We start from the raw sequence: 27,620 nt of genomic DNA on the forward strand, positions 1-27,620 counted from the left end.
AAGTGAATTTGTCCCAATACCTTTTCTGTCATTTCTAAACGGGTCACCCGATATAGATGAAGATGAAATTTAAGCTGACAGTCATTTTAACCTCATTGTCAATGTATAATTTCATATCCGATGTGCTAGAGTACAGAGCCCCCCAAAAAATATACTTTTGGAGATCACTGTGTGTGTGTATGCTTGCTTCTGTGCGTGCTCGGGTGGCATTTAGGTACTCACACACACACACAACACAATTATTTGTGCCATAGGTCCTTTTGTAAAGCTGGCTGCATTATGTCCTTCTTTTCTAATTGACTTCCCTGGGGACTGGCTTTACTGTCTCTCGATGTGCCTCTGTTGCTCCCACAATAAATAAAGTGTCTGCTACCTCCCTCCATGCCACCCTATTAAGCCGAAAGCACACAGATATACATCATCGACTGTATTAAAATTTATGTGCGAGAATAGAGAGCGTCAATTCACATATGCTGCGTAGCACATGCTAACATAATTGTCAGGAGAATCCATATAAACAATATTATTGTTGTGTGCTCCTTTTGACTCACCTTATGTCCTACGGGAGCCACCGTACCTCCTGCCTGCACTAAACAGTTGTTATGTTAGAAAAGGAGGACTCGCACACAAACACTAACAAGCCACTCTTTGTAAGTAAATTGGCAACAAGGCGGCAGGTAACTGGCCACCACAGTGGGTTGTTTGTCATGCCAGGTAAATGTTTAGCAATTTAGTAATTTATTTGGATACATGCACCTATAACAATGTTGAAGATTTCACCTGGCAAAGAGAAGTTGTCTCATCATGATACTGTTCATGACGGGAGGAGATTGCATTGATAATCAAACACTATGCTAGAACCTAGCTACTAAATATATTGTTGCTAGCCAATCTGCCGATATGACAACCAAATTCAACAATACCAGACGCTGAAAACAGCTGGTTAAACGAGAAACATGTGGCAGTATTTGACAACACTAGCACCACTACTGCAACATAGATGCAACACACCTGCTGATGCTGCAAAAAAAGACATCTGCACAAACATGAATGATAGCTATCTAGTTATGTTTTTCCTCGTCGGACCTGCATTTACAATGTAACCAATTTTAGTTTGTGTGGTTGTTGGTTTAGCTTTCTGTAATGTTGTAGCAAGTAAGGTCTGTATGGTGCAGTGATTTAAAACGGTAGTAAGGCGCCTATTGTTGGAACTACATCAAGAGATTTCCAATATCTTTTCCTACTCTCCGTATATCTAGTATTAATTCCCACTTTAGAATGCCCTTTTAGCCAATCAGAATAGAGTATTCAACAATCATGTGGTATGATATACTATATCTTTCTGACATGGACATTGTCCGAGTACAGTGACCATATGTTTAGTGAATGAGTGAATCCGCGTTAGTAGCAGAGTTGGTGGTGCTTGCATTAAGACTTAAATGTAAAATGTAAATGTAAACACAGAGAGGAAACAAACATTATGTCCTTGTCTTGAGCAACAGCCATGTCCCCTGATTGACACAGCCAATTATCCATATCTGTGATTTACTGTAGCATGCATGTGCTTTAACAAGCCATGTTGTGTGCGCTCATACACAAGCACACACATGCACACGCACGCACAAACACACTTACACACACACACACAACCCGCTCACACACACACACTCACCAACTAGATTGATCACTAACTCCTTAGTTTGTTGTCCTTGGTGTTAGAGATAATGCAAGGACAATCGTCAGTGGAGAAGGTGTAGTAACATGATCGACAGTGACACACACACACACACACACACACAGAATCATCAACTCATGGATTACATGACAGATCAGCACTGACACTACCTCCGCTCAAGACAGCCCATCAAGTATTTATGAAGGCCAGGTGTAGCTCATGGTGTTCAGTGCTCAGCTGTCCTCTCTATTACCTGGTAGTAGCTATCCTACTCCAGTTTAGCCTCTAGAGAATTCCCCCTGTCAAGTTTACAGACTACTGTGAAATAACCCTGAAATAAACAGACATACTGTACACACACGAAAGCAGGCACACACACACACACACACACAGACCTCAGATACCCCCTCCCCTTCCTAGCATGGGCACTGTGAGAGTTGTTTGAGATACTTCTCAAAGAGGTAGGGTTTCAAAAGGCTTTCAGAAGATGGGTAGGAACTTGCCATTCTGACTTCCGGGGGAAGCTTGTTCCACGATTGGGGTGCCAGGACAGCGAAGAGCTTTAACTGAGTGACTTAGTGTTAAGGGAAAAGAGGGGAGAGCCTAGAACTGAGCCCTGGGGGACAACAGGTGGTTCACGGTGTCGAAGGCAGTGGATATATCTAGGAGGATGAGAACAGAGGAGAGAGTCAGCTTTGGCAGAGCGGCAAGCCTCTGTCTCAGTGGAATGAACCTCATTGAAGCCTGACTGGTTAGGGTCAAGAAGAATATTCTGAGAGACATAATGAGAGAATTGGTCAGAGAAAGCATGCTCAAATGTTTTGGATAGAAAAGAAAAAGGCATACCGGCCTGTAGTTTTTAACGTCAGAGGGGTCGATTGTTGTTTTTTTTGAGGAGGGGATCGACTCATCTAGATGTCAGAGGGGAGGCAGCCAGTGGTCCCTGCGCACTCTGCTCATGGTGGCTCTGGGTCTGTGAGTATCCATAGCAATGGTTCCGCTTGGGCTGCTATGCTCAATAATGAGACATGAGGGAGCAGTCAGCTACTTTTTGTCACTCAACTCTGACAAAACTCAAGGAACATTATTATTTTCTGTGAAATAATCTCTCCTGTGTTATATTTGACGAGGTTCAAGCACTTCTGACAGAGATATGACTGTACTGCGCAGCAGAGCACAAGTAAATGGCTCAGCTTCAAAATGTTAGATCAATTTAGTGATGCCCGTACCCTAGTGTAACAGTACTCATCGACACGGAACTCCAACGTGTAGCACCAGTCATGGAGATTTATTCTGATAGGAACAGCACAAAATTGCACGTCGTGCAATGCACGGCTCACCATCCAACTCTGTACTCACGCACGCTGGTTTGGTGCTTGTTCACTGGGACTAATTACCAAAATAATACAATTACAATATAATATCTTTAACAATGTACCTGATAGGAACTGCACAAAATTGCACGTCATGCAATGCACGGCTCACCATCCAACTCTGCACTCACGTACTGAACAAAATATGACCCCCCCCAGACACAATAAGTTGCTAGCTAGTACTGGCGGGAATTCTTTACAACAAAATGCACAGCAAATATTCTCCAAAAAATGCTGCATCTTATGCGTGATGTTCGAATAACATTTACAAACAAATTGATATAAATTGTACATTTAAATCATCACTTGGGAGTATAAAAATCACTTTTGACATACAGTGCTTTGCAACCAACAACTTACCGCTGGTTTGGTGCTTGTTCACTGGGACGATTCTAACTGGAACATCCCCCCTCATAAGGAAGCTACGCAAATCAGCCAAAAAGATGCCATGTTGAGTAGGTGAAGGCAAGACAAACCAAAAACCCATTGGCTTAACAATAAAGTGGCAAGGGGAATCACCAATATAACCCTGTTACACTCCCCCCTACTGAATTCCATTTGTTTGTCATGCCAGGTAAATGTTTAGCCAGGTTAATTTCTATGTCTGATTGGTTCCTCTGATGTGATGCGGGGTTGTAGATAGGTATGGTATAAACACATAACCCAGGGTTGGAGAGTGATAGAAAATAACTATTTTCAAAAATAAATTAATCTAATTTCTAAAGAAGGAGCGGACAAACAGTGTTATTTATTGCACAGGGGATGAGGTTGGGGGTTGGAGGAGATGGCTAATGTTTGGTCCTCAGGGGTCCGTTAAAAAGTAAACCTGAAATTGTGACTTCAGTCTCCCTCCGGAATCGTACTCATAAATTACATTAAAAAGGCAATTTAGATGACTTTGTCTAAATGAAGCAGCTGGGGCAGTGGGTCTGTTATAGTACTATTTGACTGACCCATAGCCTTTGACCTATTAAATAAAAATGTAGCACGCTGTATAAACTGGGTGGTTCGAGCACTGAATTCTGATTGGCTGACAGCTGTATACCACGGATATGACAAAACATTTATTTTTACTGCTCTAATTATGTTGGTAACCAGTTTATAATAGCAATAAGGCTCCTTGGGGGTTTGTGGTATATGGCCAATATACCATGGCTAAGGGCTGTATCAAGGCACTCGTGTCGTGCATGAGAACAGCCCTTAGCCATGGTATATTCGCCATGTACCACACCCCTCTGGCCTTATTGCTTAATTATACTATACTACACTATTATATTTTTACTGTAGTATACTTTACTGGGCGGCAGGTAGCCTAGTGGTTAGGGCGTTGGGCCAGTAACCGAGGTAAAAATCTGTCATACCCCTGAACAAGGCAGTTAAGTTAACCCACTATTCCTAGGCTGTCATTGTAAATAAGAATTTGTTCTTAACGGACTTGCCTACTTAAAAAAATAATAATAATAATGTATACAATACAGTCTGTACATTATCTGGAAATAATAGACTACGTGGTAGGCACGACTCCATCCGTTCATTACTTCCAGATAATTTACAGAGCGGATGCATTTATCCTGAGACGCACACTGGTTGTTCATTCTATTTGTTTCATTGCTATGCAGGCTGGCAATATTCTTATCCCTTGCTTGCCAACTAGCCAATTATGGCTAACACAGTCACAGCAAATTAGCTGCATTTGCGTTCATTTAAGATGTTTTCTAGTGACATTTATTTGGATACATGCACCTAATAACAATGTCGAAGATTTCACCTGGCAAAGAAAAGTTGTTGTCTCATCATTATACAGTTCATGACGGGAGGAGATTGCATTGATAATCAAACACCTACTGAATTCCACTTGCCAAGAAAAATAATAAAAATACAAAACGGCACTGTGCAAACATACCAGATACAGAGACACTCAACATATGTACAGAATAATTCAGAGAAAAAAATAAATACATTTTATACTACCTAATAGAGAGAACTGAAAGGTAAAGTTGTGTATATCGAGGATGCAGACCCTGCTTTAAATCAGTCACTAAATAGTCCAGTCATTTAAACTATTCCCCTTGAGAATTAGAGTGAAAAGCGGTTGATCAATCTCCCTCATAGGTAAAAATGCCTGTTACATGTTAAGTACACTCAGTGATTTTAAAACATCCAAGTAACAAAATAAACTACCATAAGAGAGTTAATCATATCCGTCACATTACCATCTTGCAACCTCTAATCATGGTCACAATGATGTAAAATCAAAACAAATAAAAGATGTCAATACCATTGACCCTCTATTCACATATTTAACCTTCAAGAGCTGACTTTCTGCTGATTCATAATCTCAATCAGTCTTGACACTAGTTTAAATAGCCTTCCTGCCCTTGACCTAATACGACCCTGACTACCTTCAACTGCATACGGGGTAACAGTGTTGTGTACTGTTGCAATAGTGTGTCCGTCAACACAGTCAGTGCGTAACTGATCAGGCAAGGAATGGTCAATTAGCTCACTCACTACACTGTTACAGTCTCGGTGAGATTCTTGAAGACTCTCTGATCGAGGCAGACCTTCTAGCTGCAGTATATCATCCACAGAATCCAAAGGTGGAATATCCTGAGCATCCAAGGATCGCACATCACCCTCCAGGCTTGTGTCACCTGTTCCTTCAGAAGACAACTCTGACACCCACACTCTGGTTCTGTATTCAGCACCATCATCCACTGCAGTGGCCATGGCAGCTGAGACCACAAGGCTGTCATTCATGTCCTCAGACTCTGTTAATCCAGACATGTCTGTTCCCTCATCAACGGCAGCATGGGGAAGAGGAAGAAAGTTGACTGGCATTATCAGGTTGCGATGTACCGTCTTCTCCCGTCCAGTGGAGCAGTTCTGAATCTTAAAAGCGTGACTGTCTGCATTCAATCCAGTGACAAGGTAGACAGTATCCTCCCAACGGTCAGCGAGCTTCCGCTTTACCCGCTCCCCCTTGTTATCCAGTAATACTCAATCCCCAATCTCCACTGGTGCTCCTCTGACTCTTCTGTCCATAAAGGTCAGCATGCCTCTTCAACTGCTTCGCTGCAGATGCCTGTGCTGCATTCATGGCTTCTTTCAGATCTCTCCTCAAAGCTTTTCCACGATCCAACTTGTGCCTGGAAAAAATGGACTGGTACTCAGCTATGAGCTGGATGAGTTTCTTCTTACCAGCAGGAGACGCTTGACAGGAGGAGACATCAATATCAGTCAAACCTAAGTCACATCAGACCTCAGGATCGCTTGAACTGTCAGGTCCGTCAGTATCGTGAAGTTGGCTGTAACCGTCATCAGTCAGTGTCAAGTCATCTTGGCATTCAGTGAGTATATCATCCGTTCTCTGCACTTTCTGCTGTAAAGCTGCTGATGAATCATCATTCACAACAGTCAAAGTCCTCTAGAGCCATGCAAGGAAAGACACCGGCTAGTGTGGCGTTTCGTCTCAATGTCACGGTCTTCTGAGAAGGGTTTATCACTCTAACAGGGAGCCACCCATCCCCTGCAAGAGCTACTGTCCTCCCTACCAGTATTGACCATGGTGTTGACCTTGAACTGCTGGGCTCTGACAACAGCACTGCCAGCTGATAGTGTTTTGAAGTCTGCCCAGACTAAGTGCTCCTGCATAGGCTCTAGAGTCACAGCCCCTTTTAATCTCACAGTTCCAACTTTGTCAGGTACTTCACTGTCTCTCCATCTCTCCACATTAGCCATCCTATCGATTAGCTTGCTCTCCTCACCCCCGTCAGACACAGGAGTATAAACCCTCTTCCAGAGATCTCCATCAGTCTTCAGGTGGCGAATCAAGTGCTTTAGGAGATTGCTGCCCAAGATGAGGTCATCACTCTGGCCTTCAACCACCAGTGTAGGCACAGCAACTCTACATCCGTACACCTCCATCTCCAGCTCACATACTCACAAAGGTCTCGTCTTCAACCAACCAAGATTACCTCTGTAGGACTCAATGATGGACTTTTCAACACTCCTGCATGCAACACTTCAGGTAAGAGCCTAGAGCTCAAGGTACAAGCCATGGATCCACTGTCAAGCATAGCTCTCACTTCTACTTCTCCTCCTATTAACACCTTGGCATAGAATAAATCATCATACGGGGAAAGTCTCTGTGTGTTCTGCATTATGATACTCTTCTCAGTCTCCATTTCGTCACAAACACTTTTATATACAGACTCCAAATCAACAGCTCTCACTGATGGGGACTACAAAAGTTCCAACACTTTCCCCTTCTGCATGCAGGCCTACTAGTTTTCTGGGAGCTGAGCAGTGATTACTGTAGGGACACCACCAGCTGTGCTCAGAGCTGCGGCCTTGGGGCCCTGAGAGCATGCGTGGCCAGCTACATGACAAAGAAAGCAGAGGTGATTGGCCCTGCAGTGAAAGTAAGTATCATGTCCAGCATCCCCGCACACGTTACATGGCCCATTAGACTTCACTTTGCTCCTATTCCCTTGTTGGAACGTATGGTCAGACTGTTGTGGCCTCTGCTCCAGCACACGCTCCAGCATTGCAAGGATACGTTCCATCGGCTCAGCTGAGCCCTGAATAGTCTGGGCTGGGTAAGTCTGGGCTGGCAACGTATTGGGTACTTCCATGTGGGTTCTCACAGCAGGCATGGTGATCGACATGACAGCACCAACTTCCTGCTTCATTGTTGCGATGGCTGGGGTCAACTTAGATAAGTGAGAGTACCTCCTCTCCCTCCTGTATTCACCCAACCTCTCATGAACATCTGCAGCGGTCCACTGCTGTAATGGCTTGCACTTAAAGATAAAGGGCAGTTCAGCGTTAGGACAATGTCTGAACATGACTGAGCTCACAAGATGGGTCTTCAACACTTTTTTTCTGTCTCTTTAGACAATATTCAGCAACCTCCATAGCCCTGTTCAGTCAGAGGCAAAATTAAAATGGTTGTTCATCAGTCAGAGGTAATGTGGCATAAAAGTCAGCAAGGGGCATGCTTGAAGAAACAGTGTCACTAAAATGTTGTTTCAGTAAGTCAAAGATGGGACTCGGGCCTTTAGATAAATCAATGGAGGGATTGCTGCGTATGCTAACTTGAAAAACATCGCAGGCCCTTCCCATAAGCCTGCCCATAACCTTAACTGCTTGGTCCATCACAGATACGCCCCTCTTACACATGTAAACCATGACCATATCCTCCCACTCATGCACTGTGCACTTTTCAGAGCCACCCCCCGGTAAGTACACCGGTTCCCTCATATCAGACTTCAATACCAGGTTCAGGCCTGACACATCCATACCCTCGAGCTCCATAACATAGCATAGCATACACTCCCCTAAACCCTCCATAGGTGTAGGAGTAACTGGAATTTTGGCTGAACCCCTACCAAGAGATGGTGACAGATTAAATGACAGGAAACCCCTACCTCTCCCAACACCTTCCATTTTAACAATGGGAAATCAACACACTAATAAAAATGTAAATAGCAAAAAATGTGTGTGTGTGTGTGTATATATATATATATATATATATATTTTTTTTTAACATCACGTCAAAATCTAAAAAGGTATCTAGTATACTGGTAATTCACCCTACTTATATAAGATATACATTAGAATTGCAAATAAACAAGTAACACAAAAGTTTCTCATTTCTGTGAAGAGCCTCAGCCAGAGAAATCATCAATTTCGATAATAAAATGTTGCGCCCTCTTGTGGCGAAATGCGATATTGCCATAAACTGCACCTGCAACCACGGCGAAGTTCTGAGATGGAAATCCAGCGAAGGATGATCCGATCCAGAAGAACGGTAACGGCACCACTGTAACAGTACTCTGCTTGCGTTGTGTACAATCAGTCATCGACACGGAACTCCGACGTGTAGCAGCAGCCATGGAGATTTATTCTGATAGGAACAGCACAAAATTGCACTTCGTGCAATGCACGGCTCACCATCCAACTCTGCACTCACACACTGTACAAAATATATGAACCCCCCACCAGACACAGTAAGTTGCTAGCTAGTACTGGCGGGAATTCTTTACAACAAAATGCACAACAAATATTCTCCAAAAAACGCTGCATCTTATGCGTGATGTTCGAATAACATTTACAAACAAATTGATATAAATTGTACATTTACATTTAACATTTAAGTCATTTAGCAGACGCTCTTATCCAGAGCGACTTACAAATTGGTGCATTCACCTTATGACATCCAGTAGAACAGTCACTTTACAATAGTGGATCTAAATCTTAAAGGGGGGTGAGAAGGATTACTTATCCTATCCTAGGTATTCCTTAAAGAGGTGGGGTTTCAGGTGTCTCCGGAAGGTGGTGATTGACTCCGCTGTCCTGGCGTCGTGAGGTAGTTTGTTCCACCATTGGGGGCCAGAGCAGCGAACAGTTTTGACTGGGCTGAGCGGGAACTGTACTTCCTCAGTGGTAGGGAGGCGAGCAGGCCAGAGGTGGATGAACGCAGTGCCCTTGTTTGGGTGTAGGGCCTGATCAGAGCCTGGAGGTACTGAGGTGCCGTTCCCCTCACAGCTCCGTAGGCAAGCACCATGGTCTTGTAGCGGATGCGAGCTTCAACTGGAAGCCAGTGGAGAGAGCGGAGGAGCAGGGTGACGTGAGAGAACTTGGGAAGGTTGAACACCAGACGGGCTGCGGCGTTCTGGATGAGTTGTAGGGGTTTAATGGCACAGGCAGGGAGCCCAGCCAACAGCGAGTTGCAGTAATCCAGACGGGAGATGACAAGTGCCTGGATTAGGACCTGCGCTGCTTCCTGTGTGAGGCAGGGTCGAACTCTGCGGATGTTGTAGAGCATGAACCTACAGGAACGGGCAACCGCCTTGATGTTAGTTGAGAACGACAGGGTGTTGTCCAGGATCACGCCAAGGTTCTTAGCGCTCTGGGAGGAGGACACAATGGAGTTGTCAACCGTGATGGCGAGATCATGGAACGGGCAGTCCTTCCCGGGAGGAAGAGCAGCTCCGTCTTGCCGAGGTTCAGCTTGAGGTGGTGATCCGTCATCCACACTGATATGTCTGCCAGACATGCAGAGATGCGTTTCGCCACCTGGTCATCAGAAGGGGGAAAGGAGAACATTTAAATCATCACTTGGGAGTGTAAAAATCACTTTTGACGTACAGTGCTTTGCAACCAACAACTTACCGCTGGTTTGGTGCTTGTTCACTGGGACGATTCTAACTGGAACATCCCCCCACATAAGGAAGCTACGCAAATCAGCCAATAAGATGCCATGTTGAGTAGGTGAAGGCAAGACAAAACTCAAACCAAAAACCCATTGGCAAGGGGAATCACCAATATAACCCTGTTACACTAGTTATTGACGAAAACCCATGCCCTAACCCGATTGTATAATGTCGAGGCCTATCGGACTCGGTTCGGGTAGCAGAACTCTAACTCGATGCCAAGGAGCGGGAGGGGAAGGTCATGACGGCCGGATGAAAGGGACCAGTAAGGGTCAAATGATGCGGAAAGGGAGGAGAGTAGGGTTGAAGAGGCAGAGTCAGGAGATAGCAAGGGGGAAGAATTTAGCAGAAGGAAGAGACAATAAGATTGACCATCTGGTTAGGGACTGAGTGGGTAGGGTTGTAGGAGAGATGGCGAGAAAAGGACACTAAGGAGTGATCAGAGACATGGAGGGGGGTAGCATTGAGATTAGTAGGCGAACAACAGCCTCTAGAGAAGATTAGATCAATTTCCTTGTGACTGGGAAAGGGTGAGGTCAAAAGAGGTAAGGAGTTTAAAGAAAGAGATGGAAAAAAAATTACAGGAGTCAGGAGGTTAAAGTTGCCCAGTACGATGAGTGGTGAACCAATGTCGGTAAATTAGTTTATCAGGGTGTCAAGCTCATTGAGGAACTCGCCAAGGGCAGCTGGTGGGTGATAGATGACAACAATGTTAAGCTTGAGTGGACAAGTGACAGTGTGTCTGCATGGAATTCAAATGAGGAGATACAGTGGTTCCTCCTTTAATAGTGAAGAGCTTACACCACGGGACTTAGAGGAACCCAGCATTACCCTTCATACCTCCAGGCCACCACAAGGGCACTCATTATGCATTTGGGTCCCAATGTTTTTATATGACCAATCATATCGAGTGGTTCCAATGACGAATTTGACACGGAGCCACCCCTCCCTTGTGGCTTTCTTCAGCAAAGATGACTGACAAAACATTATGGGGAGGCAAATCTAAGTAGTTATAATGTCATAATGAGTCAAGCAAAAAATGTACAATTTAGAGGAATATGTTAGTTAATGTAGAGACAAACGATTGTGCATATTTTTTTGTCAAAGTTAATTCACGGAAATCGCTATTTTGCAAGTTTTTTTTCTGTCATATCCAATACCAGGTATATCAAACCCCATTCTGTGAATGGTGCTGTGTCTGCATGTACAATGGGGCAAAAAAGTATTTAGTCAGCCGCCAATTGTGCAAGTTCTCCCACTTAAATAGATGAGAGGCCTGTAATTTTCATTATAGGTACACTTCAACTGTAACAGACAAAATGAGAAAAAAAATGCAGAAAATCACATTGTAGGATTTTTAATGAATTTATTTGCAAATTATGGTGGACAATAACAAAAGTTTATCTCAATACTTTGTTATATACCCTTTGTTGGTAAAGACAGAGGTCAAACATTTTCTGCAAGTCTTCACAATGTTCACACACTTTTGCTGTTATTTTGGCCCATTCCTCCATGCAGATCTCCTCAAGAGCAGTAATGTTTTGGGGCTGTTGCTGGGCAATACGGACTTTCAACTCCCTCCACAGATTTTCTATGGGGTTGAGATCTGGAGACTGGCTAGGCCACTCCAGGACCTTGAAATGCTTCTTACGAAGGGCGGTGTGTTTGGGATCATTGTCATGCTGAAAGACTCGGCCACGTTTCATCTTCAATGCCCTTGCTGATGGAAGGAGGTTTTCACCACTTTATTTTAAGAATGTGAAATGTCAGAATAATAGTACAGAAAATTATTTTATTTTAGCTTTTATTTCTTTCATCACTTTCCCAGTGGGTCAGAAGATTACATACACTCAATTAGTATTTGGTAACATTGCCTTTAAAATGTTTAACTTGGATCAAACATTTCGGGTAGCCTTCCATAAGCTTCCCACACTAAGTTGGGTGAATTTTGGCCCATTCCTCCTGACCGAGCTGGTGTAACTGAGTCAGGTTTGTAGGTAGCCTTGCTCGCACATGATTTTTCAGTTCTTCCCACAAATTGTCTATGTGATTGAGGTCAGGGCTTTGTGATGGCCACTTCAAGACCTTGACTCTGTTGTCCTTAAGCCATTTTGCCACAACTGTCCATTTGGAAGACCCATTTGCGACCAAGCTTTAACTTTCTGACTGATATCTTGAGATGTTGCTTCAATATATCCACATAATTTCCCGCCTCATAATGCCATCTATTTTGTGAAGTGGACCAGTCCCTCCTGCAGCAAAGCACCCCCACAACATGATTCTTCCACCCCCGTGCTTCACTGTTGGGATGGTGTACTTCGGCTTGCAATCCTCCCCCTTTTTCCTCCAAAAATAACGATGGTCATTATGGTCAAACAGTTATACACTGCTCAAAAAAATAGAGAACACTTAAAAAACACAATGTAACTCCAAGTCAATCACACTTCTGTGAAATCAAACTGTCCACTTAGGAAGCAACACTGATTGACAATAAATGTCACATGCTGTTGTGCAAATGGAATAGCCAACAGGTGGAAATTATAGGCATTTAGCAAGACTCCCCCAATAAAGGAGTGGTTCTGCAGGTGCGGACCACAGACCACTTCTCAGTTCCTATGCTTCCTGGCTGATGTTTTGGTCACTTTTGAATGCTGGCGGTGCTTTCACTCTAGTGGTAGCATTTGACGGAGTCTACAACCCACACAAGTGGCTCAGGTAGTGCAGCTCATCCAGGATGGAACATCAATGCGAGATGTGGCATGAAGGTTTGCTGTGTCTGTCAGCGTAGTGTCCAGAGCATGGAGGCGCTACCAGGAGACAAGCCAGTACATCAGGAGACGTGGAGGAGGCCGTAGGAGGGCAACAAACCCAGCAGCAGGACCGCTACCTCCGCCTTTGTGCAAGGAGGAGCACTGCCAGAGCCCTGCAAAATTACCTCCAGCAGGCCACAAATGTGCATGTTTCTGCTCAAACGGTCAGAAACAGACTCCATGAGGGTGGTATGAGGGTCCGACGTCCACAGGTGGGGGTTGTGCTCACAGCCCAAAACCGTGCAGGACGTTTGGCATTTGCCAGAGAACACCAAGATTGGCAAATTCACCACTGGCACACTGTGCTCTTCACAGATGAAAGCAGGTTCACACTGAGCACATGTGACAGACGTGACAGTCTGGAGACGCCGTGGAGAACGTTCTGCTGCCTTCAACATCCTCCAGCATGACCGGTTTGGCGGTGGGTCAGTCATGGTGTGGGGTGGCATTTCTTCTTCTTCTTTCACAGCCCTCCATGTGCTCGCCAGAGGTAGCCTGACTGACATTAGGTACCGAGATGAGATCCTCAGACCCCTTGTGAGACCATATGCTGGTGTGGTTGGCACTGGGTTCCTCCTACTGCAAGACAATGCTAGACCTCATGTGGCTGGAGTGTGTCAGCAGTTCCTGCAAGAGGAAAGCATTGATGCTATGGACTGGCCCGCCCGTCTCCTTCCTGAGCGGTATGACGGCTGCATAGTCCCATGGTGTTTATACTTGGATACTATTGTTCATTCAGATGAACGTGGTACCTCCAGGCATTTTGAAATTGCTCCCAAGGATGAACCCGACATGTGGAGGTCTACAAATTTTTTTTCTGTGGTCTTGGCTGATTTTATTTTTATTTTCCCATGATGTCAAGCAAAGAGGCACTGAGTATGAAGGTAGGCCTTCAAATACATCCACAGGTGCACTTCTAATTGACTCAAGTTATGTCAATTAGCCCATCAGAAGCTTCTAAAGCCATGAAATAATTTTCTTACATTTTCCAAGCTGTTTAAAGGCACAGTCAACTTAGTGTATGTAAACTTCTGACCCACTGGAATTGTGATACAGTGAATTAATCTGTATGTTAACAATTACATGTGTCATGCACAAAGTAGATGTCCTAACAGACTTGCCAAAACCATGCTTTCATAACAAGACATTTGTGGAGTGGTTGAAAAATTAGTTTTAATGACGCCAACCTAAGTTTACGTAAACTTTTCAAAATCAGGCTGTATCCCATCCGACCGTGACTGGGAGTGCCATATGACGGCGCACAATTGTCCCAGCAGATTTGGCCGGGGTAGGCCTTCATTGGCCGGGGTTGAATGGTGCTGAAAATATAGCAGGCTTGTTATGCAAATGTTGCACACCAGATGGAGAGAACCTACACCAGTCGAGCAATTCATTTAAAGAATTAATCGTCTCTTTATCTTGACTATACAAACAACAAGAGATCTTAATTGGAGTCTATTTCTAAGGAGCCTAGACCTATATAAAATTACTTAACTTGCTGGGGTAGGCTGAGGCTTTATTAGGTCTACTTACTATTGCAACTAGTCAAATGTAGTATCCTACATAAAATATTAATTGAAAGGAAAAAAAAGTCTGCACGTTTGATCTAAACAGTGTAACTAATAATTAAAGCACACAATTGTAAATCCAAAACTCAAAGTATTTGGAAAGGTAGATACAAATTGTGACACAATAAATCATGTAAAAAAGATCTGGTGTTTTTATTTTCTGTAGTGATGGACAACTGGGAGCATTTTGAAAACAGGTTCACACAACTGTAGCAGGTGTAGCCCATCATGCAAATGTTTCCTATTAGCAGGACAATAGACTTTTTATATCTCGGCTACTGTTGTGAAAATACCCCAACTTGCAATGTATGATACTTAAGTACTCTTAAGTGTTATATTTCTGACTCAAAACAGCAGTACAGTATTTATTCAGCAACATCTTTATGCTTTTGTTAATAAAATATAATAACGAGAAAAAAGACATTCAATTGTGGATGTTTATTTAAATGTTTATATAAACTACGTTTTAGTCGAACTTCCACCCAGCTCCACGACCACAGGTAAAACCTTGTCACTCTAAACTCAATGTATTTGTTGCATTTTTGTATCGTCAATTTCTCTAGCCAAAACATCTTGATGTCCTTGACCAGTTCATCTTTGCTTGTGGGCTGGTCAGAGTTATGAATTAATGTTTTCAGTTGATGACAAACAAGTTAGATCTGGTTGAAATCAGGAGACCTACATGTAGAGATGAAGAAAATATATTTCGATATACTGTAGGCCTACCGAAGGTGTTGTAGGTCTTATTTATTTATTTTTATTTTACCTTTGTTTTACTACATAAAGGTCTACTTACTCTGCCGGTGTCTTGACCCAGTTTATGCCCTCATTTGCAATGCAAACCCAGGCGGCAGTGTGTTTTGGGTCATTGTCTGCATTTGGAGAATAAAAAGACATTTTGCCCAACAGCCAAAATTAGGGACAATAATAGAAATATACATGTAAATAGGTCTAAACATAACAAAATGTTGCTATAGTCATAGCTTGAAAGAAAATATGTGTACCCAGAAACACCTCTCTGACATAGGGTCCTGTCACACCCTGACCATAGAGAGACTTTTTTATTTTCTATTTTGGTTCGGGGTGTGACTAGGGGGGGGGGGGTGTTCCTTCGAGGTGTTTTGTTTCTCTGTTGGCCTGGTATGTTTCCCAATCAAAGGCAGCTGTTTATCGTTGTCTCTGATTGGGGATCATATTTAGGCAGCCATTTCCTACTGTGTTTTGTGGAATCTTGTTTTTGTGTAGCTGCCTGTGAGCACGCCAATGCTTCATGTGTCGTGTATGCTTTATTGTTTTTTGTTCGGGTCTCTAATAATAAAAAGATGTAGAACCGATTCCACGCTGCGCTTTGGTCTGAGTATGATTACAACGACGATCGTGAAGTCCAGCATATCTCTTGAAGATTTCTTCCTCAAAGAAATCTCAAGCCATGATACCTGAAAAAGGAGGCAAGAGTGAATTATTGTTGAACACGTAACAGTCTGAGTTGTAGGCTACAATTTTGTATGTACCTTTTGCTTTGTAAATAGCCATACTTACCATCAAATATCAAATATGGGCCTGGTCCCTGGCGAGAAATTGCCCCCCAAAAATGGAGTTTGAGCGGATGCTTGGGACTTCCTTTTTTTTGTAGCAATTTTGAGAAAATTGAAATACAATGTGAAAATGTGCAGCATACAGTAAAGACCAGCAGTCAATTTATTTAAGAATTATTTCTAGCATTATTAGGCCTACATTAAAGTATGGTAGCCTACTGTACCTGTTCATTTTGCTGGGCTCAAAACAGGTATCTGATGATAGTGTTTGCGAATTTTGGTCTGTGACCAAAATCCTCAAGTCGACCAGTATTTTTGAAATGTCTCCAGTAGATTTTCCGTTCCTCCTGAAAGCCCTAATCTGCTCCCTTAAATGTATAGAGATCCTGGTCATGGTGCTACAATGTAATCAAAGTGAGGACAATTGGCATTCTGCTGTATACTTATAGCCTATTGTAAACTGAAAGTCACGCCTTTCCTTTTATTGCGAAAACACAAAACATATTTATGTTAGATCACCACCAAATCCCAAAAAACACACAGCCATTTTTCCCAGACAAAGATAGGAGTCGCAAAAAGCAGAAATAGAGATGAAATGAATCACTAACCTTTGATAATTTTCATCAGATGACACTCATAAGACATCGTGTTACACATTACATGTATGTTTTGTTCGATAATATGCATATTTATATCCACAAATCTCGTTTTAAATTGGCGCCATGTTCAGAAATGCCTCCAAAATATCCGGAGTAATTACAGAGAGCCACGTCATATAGAAGAAATACTCATCATAAACTTTGATGAAAGATACATGTTTTACATATAATTAAAGATACACTTGTTCTTAATGCAACTGCTGTGTCAGATTTAAGAAAAACTTTACGAAAAAAGCATACCATACAATAATCTGAGACGCACTCAGAAATACACAACATTTCTCCGCCATGTTGGAGTCAACAGTAATACGAAATTACATCATAAATATTCCCTTACCTTTGATCTTTCATCAGAATGCAGTGCCAGGAATCCTAGTTCCGCAATAAATCATTGTTTTATTCGATAATGTCCATCACTAGTTTCCAATTAGCTACTTTTGCTAGCATGTTTAGTTCACATGTCCAAAAGCTCCAGCTTGCAGCTGCTGCTCTCCCTGCTGGTTCATGATATGGCATTCTCAACAACTCCACTCCTCCTGTGTGCTTTTCTAAAATAAAATTGTCCTCTGGTTTTAGAGATGCATGTATTTGTTTTTTATCAATGTGTTTATTGAGTACATTGTTTTTTTAAGTCTATGTTCATGCTTATTGTAGTGAAGCATATTTGTCACATTCTTCAGTGACCCCCCCCCCCCTTACTGGCTCAAATAGCCAACCAATTAGTCTGTTACCAACCCTTAGTAAACTTCTGGAAAAAATTGTTTGACCAGATACAAAGCTATTAAACAGTAACCAAATTGACAGACTTTCAGCACGCATATAGGGAAAGATACTCAACAAAAATGGCACTTACACAAATCACTGATGAAATTGATGATACAATGATTGTGGGGACTGTCTTGTAAGAACTCAGTGAAGCTTTTGACATTACCAATCATAGTCTGCTGCTAGAAAAACGTATATGTTATGGCTTTACACCCCCTACTTTCATGTGGATGAAGACTTACTTGTCTAACATAACACAGAGGGTGTTCTTTAATGGAAGCCTCTCGCACATAATCCAGGTAGAAGCAGGAAATCCCCAGGGTAGCTGTTTAGGCCCCTTGTTTTTGTCAATCTTTACTTTGAGTAAGGCCCTTGTGTCTATTTATGCGGATGACTCAACAAAGAGCTGCAGTTAGTTTCGGAATGGGTAGCAAGGAATAAGTTAGTCCTAAATATTTCCAAAATTGTATTTGGGACTACATCTCGTAATGAATAATGTGGAAATTGAGGAAGTTGAGGTGACTAAACTGCTTGGAGTAACCCTGGATTGTAAACTGTCATGGTAAAAACATAGTGATACAACAGTAGCTAAGATTGGTAGAAGTCTGTCCATAATAAAGCGCTGCTCTGCCTTCTTAACAACACAATCAACAAGGAAGGTCCTACAGGCCCTGGTTTTGTCGCACCAGGACTACTGTTCAGTCGACCAATTCTCATTGCGTTTAGCCGTACCCTTATCCTACTCCGCCTCTTTTCCTCTGGTGATGTAGAGGTGAATCCAGGCCCTGCAGTGCCTAGCTCCACTCCTATTCCCCAGGCGCTCTCTTTTGATGACTTCTGTAACCGTAATAGCCTTGGTTTCATGCATGTTAACATTAGAAGCCTCCTCCCTAAGTTTGTTTTATTCACTGCTTTAGCACACTCTGCCAACCCGGATGTTCTAGCTGTGTCTGAATCCTGGCTTAGGAAGACCACCAAAAATTCTGACATTTTCATCCCTAACTACAACATTTTCAGACAAGATAGAACTGCCAAAGGGGGCGGTGTTGCAATCTACTGCAAAGATAGCCTGCAGAGTTATGGCCTACTATCCAGGTCTGTACCCAAACAATTTGAACTTCTACTTTTAAAAATCCACCTCTCTAAAAACAAGTCTCTCACTGTTGCCGCCTGCTATAGACCATCCTCTGCCCACAGCTGTGGTCTGGACACCATATGTGAACCGATTGCCCCCCATCTATCTTCAGAGCTCGTGCTGCTAGGCGACCTAAACTGGAACATGATTAACACCCCAGCCATCCTACAATCTAAGCTTGATGCCCTCAATCTCACATAAATTATCAATGATCCTACAATGTACCTCACCAGAGCGGTAAGCACGGGCACCCTTATAGATATCATCCTAACCAACTTGCCCTCTAAATACACCTCTGCTGTCTTCAACCAAGATCTCAGCGATCACTGCCTCATTGCCTGCGTCCGTAATGGGTCAGAGGTCAAACGACCTCCACTCATCAGTGTCAAACGCTCCCTGAAACACTTCAGCGAGCAGGCCTTTCTAATCGACCTGGCCGGGGTTTCCTGGAAGGATATTGATCTCATCCCGTCAGTAGAGGATGCCTGGTTATTCTTTTTAAATGCTTTCCTAACCATCTTAAATATGCATGCCCCATTCAAGAAATGTAGAACCAGGAACAGCTATAGCCCTTGGTTCTCCCCAGACCTGACTGCCCTTAACCAACACAAAAACATCCTATGGCGTTCTGCATTAGCATTGAACAGCCCCCGTGATATGCAGCTTTTCAGGGAAGCTGGAAACCATTATACACAGGCAGTTAGAAAAGCCAAGGCTAGCTTTTTCAAGCAGAAATTTGCTTCCTGCAACACTAACTCAAAAAGGTTCTGGGACACTGTAAAGTCCATGGAGAATATGAACACCGCCTCCCAGCTTCCCACTGCACTGAAGATAGGAAACACTGTAACCACTGATAAATCCACTATAATTGAGAATTTCAACAAACATTTTTCTACGGCTGGCCATGCTTTCCACCTGGCTACCCCTACCCCGGTCAACAGCACTGCACCCCCACAGCAACTCGCCCAAGCCTTCCCCATTTTTCCTTCTCCCAAATCCAGTCAGATGATGTTCTGAACGAGCTGCAAAATCTGCACCCCTACAAATCAGCCAGGCTAGACAATCTGGACCCTTTCTTTCTAAAATGATCTGCTGAAATTGTTGCCACCCCCACCCCCAACCTCTCTTTCGTGTCGTCTGAGATTCCCAAAGATTGGAAAGCAGCTGCGGTCATCCCCCTCTTCAAAGGGGGGGGCACTCTTGACCCAAACTGCTACAGACCTATATATATCCTACCCTGCCTTTCTAAGGTCTTCAAAATCCAAGTCAACAGATTACCGACCATTTCGAATCTCACCATACCCTCTCTGCTATGCAATCTGGTTTCAGAGCTGGTCATGGGTGCACCTCAGCCATGCTCAAGGTCCTAAACGATATCTTAACCGCCATCGACAAGAAACATTACTGTGCAGCCGTATTCATTGATCTGGCCAAGGCTTTCGACTCTGTGTCAATCACCACATCCTCATCGGCAGACTCGACAGCCGTGGTTTCTCAAATGATTGCCTCGGCTGGTTCACCAACTGCTTCTCTGATAGATTTCAGTGTGTCAAATCGGAGGGTCTGTTGTCCAGACCTCTGGCAGTCTCTTTGGGGGTGCCACAGGGTTCAATTCTTGGACCGACTCTCTTCTCTGTATACATCAATGATGCCGCTCTTGCTGCTCTGATCCACCTCTACGCAGACGACACCATTCTGTATACTTCTGGCCCTTTTTCGGGCACTGTGTTAACAACCCTCCAGGGTTGCTCTCCTGCTCCTGATTCCTGCACCTCCCTCCTTCAAGGAGGCACTTAACATTATCTGAAAGCAATGCCCCTACTAAGCCACACCTCCAGTCTTCTGGTCATATCTTAATAACACAGCATCAACAACCCAACCTGACTCTTTATAAAAGAAACAGCCCAACTAAGTGACCCAATGCCTGCAACCAAGCAGTGTGACATCCAAACAACCAAACATTTTTAAGAGTGTAGGCTAGGTTGAAGATACTAGGTTGAAGATATTATTTAACATTGCTATTTTAATAATACTTAGGAATGGGTAATTGTTTACAAGTTGCTAGCTATCACTTAAAGCCATTGCCTAAAACCTAATGTTTTCATCTTCTTCTGAATCTAGTAGGGCAACAAATCCAATAGCAAAATAAATCCAATAGCAAAATATGCCCTCCAGGAGCCCTTTGCTAGATTTAAATAAACATGTTTTTATTTAACCAGATACGCCAGTTGAGAACCAGTTCTTATTTACAACTGTGAACTGGCCAAGATAAAGCAAACCAGTGTGACAAAAAAACAGAATACATTGAAATAATCCTTTGATGCATTCTACAGTGGCCATTCTACCGTGGTCCCTGTGTTTAAACTGCCCACACTGTTTTTTACATAAACATTTAGCATAAATACAGTCTTCATAACCAACTTTATGTTGTCAATGTGAGCAGTTTATTTTTTAGATGTAATGTTCAGACACTGTACTGTATGCAGTGTGGAACCATCCCTTCCCTTCCCTTTTACTGTAACATCTTTGGTCTGACAGACATTTACATGACACTCAGAATGAATTGAATGATGTCAACAAACATGGCTCCACACAGCCAGCAAATAGCTTAGCATTAGCTCATCATAATCATTACAACCTTCAAAAAAGTATTTTACACACGTGTCAATTACAATCTATGTAGGAATCGGAATGCGTGATTTATCAGTAGTACTTAAAAAACATGAATAAAACAGTTAATAAATTAATTATTTCCATTCAAACCATTTTCTGATAGTGATTCATTGATAAAAGTGGCCTATGCTGGTGTTATGATACTGATGATTTGTCGTCACTGATAGTTTGTTTACGTTTCTACCGTTTGTATTTACTATGGCTCCCCATTAGCTGCTGCCAAGGCTAAATTAAGGCAGTTATACAATTTTAAAGTCAATATCTCTTCCACTTTGAGCCATGCATGTCATTAATGTTAGCTCTCCGTGTAATTTTAAGTGCCAGCCGTGCTGCCCTGTTCTGAGCCAACTGCAATTTTCCAGAGTCCCTCTTCGTGACGTCTGTCCACACTTTAAAAAAAAACATGTATTTCACCTTTATTTAACCAGGTAGGCAAGCTGAGAACAAGTTCTCATTTACAATTGCGACCTGGCCAAGATAAAGCGAAGCATTTATCAACACATACAACAACACAGTTACACATGGAGTAAAACAAACATACAGTCAATAATACAGTAGAAACAAGTCTATATACGATGTGAGCAAATGAGGTGAGATAAGGGAGGTAAAGGCAAAAAAAGTAAAACACTGGAATGGTAGATTTGCAGTGGAAGAATGTGCAAAGTAGAAATATAAATAATGGGGTGCAAAGGAACAAAATAAATAAATTAAATAAATACAGTAGGGAAAGAGGTAGTTGTTTGGGCTAAATTATAGATGGGCTATGTACAGGTCCAGTAATCTGTGAGCTGCTCTGACAGCTGGTGCTTAAAGCTAGTGAGGGAGAAGTGTTTCCAGTTTAGAGGAGATTTTTGTAGTTCGTTCCAGTCATTGGCAGCAGAGAACTGGAAGGAGAGGCGGCCAAAGAAAGAATTGGTTTTGGGGGTGACCAGAGAGATATACCTGCTGGAGCGCGTGCTACAGGTGGGTGATGCTATGGTGACCAGTGAGCTGAGATAAGGTGGGACTTTACCTAGCAAAGACTTGTAGATGACCTGGAGCCAGTGGGTTTGGCGACCAGTATGAAGCGAGGGCAAGCCAAAGAGTGTATGCAGGTTGCAGTGGTGGGTAGTATATGGGGCTTTGGTGACGAAATGGATGGCACTGTGATAGACTGCATCCAATTTGTGTTGGAGGCTATTTTGTAAACGACATCGCCGATGTCGAGGAACGGTAGGATAGTCAGTTTTACGAGGGTATGTTTGGCAACATGAGTGAAGGATGCTTTGTTGCGAAATAGGAAGCCGATTCTCAATTTAATTTTGGATCGGAGATGCTTAATGTGGGTCTGGAAGGAGAGTTTACAGTCTAACCAGACACCTAGGTATTTGTAGTTGTCCACATATTCTAGGTCAGAACCGTCCAGAGTAGTGATGCTGGACGGGCGGGTGGGCAGATGTGGGCAGCGATCGGTTGAAGAGCATGCATTTAGTTTTACTTGCATTTAACAGCAGTTGGAGGCCCCGGAAGGAGAGTTGTATGGCATTGAAGTTCATCTGAAGGTTAGTTAGCACAGTGTCCAAAGAAGTGCCAGAAGTATGGAGAATGGTGTCGTCTTTATAGAGGTGGATCAGAGAATCACCAGCAGCAAGAGCGACATCATTGATGTATAGAGAGAAGAGTCGGGCCTAGAATTTAACCCTGTGGCACCACCATAGAGACTGCCAGAGGTCCAGACAACAGGCCCTCCGATTTGACAGTCCTGTCCGGTCCAGTGACGGTGGGTTTGTGCCAATAGGTGACGTTGTTGCCGGTGATGTCTGGTGCGGACCTATCTTACAACAGGCCTACAAGCCCTCAGTCCAGCCTCTCTCAGCCTATTGCGGACAGTCTGAGCACTGATGGAGGGATTGTGCGTTCCTGGTACATCTTGTACCTGGTGTAATAGGTCAGAGCATGACTAGCGGGGTTTCTAGTTATTATAGTTCTATTTTGGTGTGTGAGTATGGTTCCCAATTGGAGGCAGCGGACATTCGTTGCCTCCAATTGGGGATCATACTTAGTGTGTTCCTTTTCCCACCTACGTTGTGGGATATTGGTCCACTTATTTATGTAACGATCGTTACAGGTGCATGTTCATTAATTGTTTATGGTTTATTGAACAAGCATGCGAAACAGTGTTTAAACCCTTTACAAGGAAGATCTGTGAAGATATTTGAATTCATAAAAATAATCTTTGAAAGAAATAGGGACGTTTCTTTTTTGCTGAGTTTACATGATAGGCCTATCTAGCTTATATGATTATGATGGTCATAATGCTTATTGACAGTGTCAAAGGGTATTTTCTACACGTTTTTAAAGATATGATAAAGAATTCATTACAGCAACAACAAAGGACTTAAGAAACAAACTTTTAATTGAAAGGAAACTTCTTGGCAGAGAAAAGAGCTATAAAATGATGCAATATATGTCACAACAGCAGCAAATATGGGTAATTACAGTATTATGACCATATTAAGAAAAGATTATGACCGTGTTATGGAACTGAGTTTCAAGTTGAGTATTATGGAACCAGCAAACACACACACACACACACAAACAGACACACCACTCGAGTGAATGTCAACACACACATGTACATCCCTGTGCAGTCATACATGCACATGCACATAATACTCAAATCAATGAATACATCCTTTAATATATAAAAATATATATATAAAAAAATATATGCCATTTAGCAGACGCTTTTATCCAAAGCGACTTACAGTCATGTGTGCATACATTCTACGTATGGGTGGTCCCGGGAATCGAACCCACTACCCTGGCGTTACAAGCGCCATGCTCTACCAACTGTGCTACAGAAGGACCAGACGAGCACACATGAGACCTCCCACTCATACACAATTTCACTTCTACTCGCAGCAAAAAGCCCTCTACACTTAATGTTCTACACTCAATCACACTCTCTTTCCCTATGTAGGAGTTGGGGATAGGTGTTCCGCCAATGGGACTTCAACAAGCATTTCTCAACGGCTGGCCATGCCTTCCTCCTGGCTATTCCAACCTCGGCCAACAGCTCCGCCCCAGCTTCTCCTTTACCCAAATCCAGATAGCAGATGTTCTGAAAGAGCTGCAAAACCTGGACCCATACAAATCAGCTGGTTTTGACAATCTGGACCCTCTATTTCTGAAACTATCCGCCACCATTGTCGCAACCCCTATTACCAGCCTGTTCAACCTCCCTTTCATATCATCTGAGATCCCCAAGGATTGGAAAGCTGCCGCAGTCATCCCCCTCTTCAAAGGGGAGACACCCTGGACCCAAACTGTTACAGACCTATATCCATCCTACCCTGCCTATCTAAGGCCTTCGAAAGCCTAGTCAACAAACAGATCACTGACCATCACCGTACCTTCTCCGCTGTGCAATCTGGTTTCCAAGCTGGTCACAGGTGCACCTCAGCCACGCTCAAGGTACTAAACGATATCATAACCACCATCGATAAAAGACAGTACTGTGCAGCCATCTTCATCGACCTGGCCAAGGATTTCGACTCTGTCAATCACCATATTCTTATCGGCAGACTCAGGAGCCTCGGTTTTTCTAATTACTGCCTTGCCTGGTTCAACAACTACTTTGCAGACGAGTTCAGTGTGTCAAATCGGAGGGCATGTTGTCCGGTCCTCTGGCAGTCTCTATGGGGGTGCCACAGGGTTCAATTCTGGGGCCAACTCTTTTCTCTGTATATATCAATGATGTTGCTCTTGCTGCGAGTGATTCCCTGATCCACCTATATGCAGACGATACCATTCTGTATACTACTGGCCCTTCCTTGGACACTGTGCTATCTAACCTCCAAACGAGCTTCAATGCCATACAACACTCCTTCCATGGCCACCAACTGCTCTTCAACGCTAGTAAAACCAAATGCATGCTTTTCAACCGTTCGCTGCCTGCACCCGCACGCCCGACTAGCATCACCACCCTGGATGGTTCCAACCTAGAATATGTGGACATCTATAAGTACCTAGGTGTCTGGCTAGACTGTAAACTCTCCTTCCAGACTCATATCAAACATCTCCAATCTAAAATCAAATCTAGAGTCGGCTTTCTATTCCGCAACAAAGTCTCCTTCACCCACGCCACCAAACTTACCCTAGTAAAACTGACTATCATACCGATCCTCGACTTTGGCGATGTCATCTACAAAATAGCTTCCAATACTCTACTCCGCAAACTGGATGCAGTTTATCATAGTGCCATCTGTTTTGTTATTAAAGCACCTTATACCATCCACCACTGCGACCTGTATGCCCTAGTCGGCTGGTCCTCGCTACATATTCGTCGCCAGGCCCACTGGCTCCAGGTCATCTACAAGTCCATGCTAGGTGAAGCTCCGCCTTATCTCAGTTCACTGGTCACGACGGCAACACCCACCTGTAGCACCCGCTCCAGCAAGTGTATCTCACTGATCATCCCTAAAGCCAACACCTCATTTAACCTCCTTTCCTTCCAGTTCTCTGCTGCCTGTGACTGGAACGAATTGCAATTCACCTCTGAAGGTGGAATGTGTACTTACATTCTGATATCTTGCTCTGATTTATCATCCCAAGGTTCCCAGAGATAACATGTTATAACAAAACACGACAAGTGTCGTTTTGTTAGATGAAATCATTTTTCACGTCTTAAAAAGTTCCATATAGCATGCATGATCGATTTTGTATTTCCACTCATTCAATTTGCAAAGAAAATAATCTAAAATCTATCCCTAAACGTTGTTTCAACCAGTCAAATTACATTCGTATTTATTCCTCAGCACCAATCGGGGTCAAACAAAGCTCGCTCGATTGCCAATGAGCTGGGTTTTACGTTAGATACAGGGTTTCAGCATACTGTCTCACAAATTTGCTACTAACCTTGTGCAACAGCAAGCCTTTTCCTTTTGGACAACAATTGCAAGAATATGGAGAGTTATGAAGTTATGAAAACTGGGTGTTTTGCTAATGTTGAACTTACAATATTGCTACTAATACTGGAAAAGCTAAATCAAAGTCCAAGTATACATATGACGATATTCTTGCAGAAAACATGTAATGTAAATGTACATTTGGGCAAGTCGTGAAGGACACCTGGGTGACTTCACACTAAATGTCATGTGGCTTGCTAATACTTCAAGTTATCAGTCTGAAACTTTGCACATACACTGCTGCCCTCTTGTGTGCACCATCGGAATTACAACCAGAGTGATCGCTAGATTTGGGACGTTTCTGTTGGATTTCAAAGATGGTGGTGCAAAAAAAACAGTTTTGTCTTTGTATTTTGTTCTCCCAGATCTATTGTGTTATATTTTCCTACATTCAATCCACATTTCCACACTTCAAAGTGTTTCCTTTCAAATGGTACCAAGAATATGCATATCCTTGCTACAGGCAGTGTGTGCATGTCATTTTTTTTAAAGGGGGTTATCCCTAATTAATCTTCCACATTACTGTGGCTTGTAGAGACAGGATCCTGGCATGAACGTACAATTTCTTACACTCATAACTGTATCTCAAATGACACCCTGTTCCCTATGTAGTGCACTACTTTTGAAGTTGTGCACTGCACTATATAGTGAATAGGGTGCTATTTGGAACTAGGGTCCCATTTGAGCCATGTATTTCCACATGCAGTGGACATTTCCTTTTCAATGGAGGAGAGCGAGAGGGAGAGTGCGCGGGATAGGGTGACTTACGCAGTTATTATTGATGAGTGTGAGAAAGTGCTTAATTTGCACGGTCTTCAACAAAATTCATATTGAAAGCAGCATAATTTGCATAAATCTCATTAGATGCAATGAGAAGGGTTCATAAATTGTAAGATTAATTAGTAATTTTTGCCTCCCCTTCATGGTGAAAATGGGTTATATTAATAAAAAGAGGGGGGGGGGGGTGTGATTGTGGCGCCTAATTGGTCTTTGTGTTATCAGCCGGGGCCTGGAAGTGACAGGCTTGATTTAGTTTGGCTTCAACTCTACAGTAGTCTAATGGAGAGAGAGCGAGGCGATGGAGAGGATACTAAATGTTAGCGTGCCTGTGCTTGTGTGTGCTTGCCTGCCTGTGTTTGCATGTGTGTTAGTGCGTGTGTGTGTGTGTGTGTGTGTGTGTGTGTGTGTGTGCCATGCTGGTAAATAAATACACTACACAGCAACACTTTAACCTCTTAATGGCCCTCCATGTTCTTCA

The 27,620-nt window shown here is 43.1% G+C and overlaps 1 protein-coding gene across 1 annotated transcript in view; it reads left to right on the top strand.

Moving 5' to 3' along the window:
* Positions 1 to 27,620, top strand: part of LOC118363666 (cadherin-23-like) — a 544,503-nt gene that overhangs the window by 92,060 nt on the left and 424,823 nt on the right. The gene's annotated exons all lie outside the window — the stretch shown is intronic.

Source organism: Oncorhynchus keta, chromosome 3 (assembly GCF_023373465.1).
Source record: "Oncorhynchus keta strain PuntledgeMale-10-30-2019 chromosome 3, Oket_V2, whole genome shotgun sequence".
Lineage (NCBI taxonomy): Eukaryota > Metazoa > Chordata > Actinopteri > Salmoniformes > Salmonidae > Oncorhynchus > Oncorhynchus keta.